Raw genomic sequence first — 1,929 nt, 5'->3', positions numbered from 1 at the left:
GAAATTTTTTTTCTCAATAAAAAAAAAAAGATGGCACTCTATCCTCTAACACATAAATGAGAAGTACAAAGGACGGTGTGGAGGGGTGAGAATTTGAAGTTCTTATAAGAGAATCATACACAATAAGACACTTTGGGGACTAAGAGAAACTCACACCATTTCTAAGTGGAAAACAGAGCTCAGTGAAGATGAGTACTGGATTAGAAGAATGTGGGGAAGTGATGAGCATGGCCTGGCCCCAAGTGTGGTGTGTCATAGTGGTGAAAGAAAAGCCCACTAATATAAAACTACGATTAGTGGTTTAGAATCATATATCAACCCAAATTATCTCCACCAGTGGCGGGATAGAAAGCACCCTCAACTCCTAGTGTAGATGAACACAGAGAACAGGACATGAATTATAGATATAATATATGCCATAATATGTGTAATAGTATATATTTTATAATTATATCTTATATTATAATTATTTATTATATAGTAATACATTATATATCATGCATATTATATCTTATTATATTAAATATAACATTTAATGTGTATTTTGTATAATATAGCATGATCATATAAACATATACTATAATCATTTATTCAATATTATATGTAATAACTAATATTACATATAATATATCATATGTGTTGGGAGCAGTGAACCTCCAGATCCTTAATTTTTTGTAAACAAGTTGTTTTCCCCTGATCTGAGTGCCTACAGCTGCTCTAAGCATGAGACCCTCAGGAGTTTCTGATGGCAGGGGAATGGTTTCTGGTGTGTTTGGCTGGGGCGTGGCTATCCCTATATAAGCTGCCCCTGAACACAATAAAGGGGGCATTCTTGGGTCATTCTGGCTTTAACAGTGACTCATGTCTCTCTCTGTCTGTGAGTCTTTGTGTGTTTCAACCTCCAGCCCCTTGCCCGGTTCACGAACTGTATGGTGGCGCATAGAGCACAGATGGGGCATGATGCACCGCAATATGTATTTTATATATAATATATTAAATAATATAGGTGTATAATTGCACATATTGTATTTGAAATAGTATATTATATGTAATGTGATATATATTATAGATAATGTGTGTGTACAAATATATATATGTGGTACCTGTAGAGTGGAGAACAGGGTATCAGAATCTCTAGGAGTCACAAGCAGTATGATCATTCCAATGTGGCTGCTGGTAACTAAACCTCAGCAAGAGAAGCAAGTGCTGTTAACAACATAATAACCCTTCTAGGCCAAAGAAGAGTTATATTCAGATTGTCTCTCTGATATTATTGAGAAATGAGATGATCATCTTTTGGTAAATCACTGTACTTTTCTTTGGATTGAAGGAGTCAGAATTCAATATACTAGAAGGACATGGGAAATAAGTCATATGTAGTATAATTTCTTAAATTCTATGGAGAGTTTTAGCATATAAGCTATATGAGTGAAAACAGTGATTATTTTGTGATTGAAAGGGAAGGAGGAAGGCCGGTACACACTTGGGTTTGGGCAAATGCTTTAAGCTGCATCCAGGCTTAGAGTCCTCTGAGAGAGGAATTGCCTAGATTAGGTTTACCTGTGTGTGTGTGTGTGTGTTTGTGTATGTGTGTGTGTGTGTGTGTGTGCGCGCGCGCGCGCTCGTGTGTCCGTGCGTGTGTGTTGGGGGATTACCTTGATTATTTTTTTTTTTTTAGAGTTTAAAGATCCACTTTGTTGAAAATACAGATTTAGGACTTTTCACAACAAAAGTTACAAAAGAAATTATGAAATCAGTACAATAAATGTTAAAAAATAAAATGAGAACAGAAAAATTTAGAATATTACAGTAAACATATAGAAGTAAATAATAAATGTGTAACATTAACACAATGAAGCTAGAGATAGTCTGAAGATAGTTTATGGCATTCTGAGTCTGGTGAACCTCAACAGTAATACATGATTTCAA

The sequence above is a fragment of the Microtus ochrogaster genome, unplaced genomic scaffold, assembly GCF_000317375.1.
Source record: "Microtus ochrogaster isolate Prairie Vole_2 unplaced genomic scaffold, MicOch1.0 UNK36, whole genome shotgun sequence".
Taxonomy (NCBI): Eukaryota; Metazoa; Chordata; class Mammalia; order Rodentia; family Cricetidae; genus Microtus; species Microtus ochrogaster.
This window is presented reverse-complemented; position numbering follows the sequence as displayed.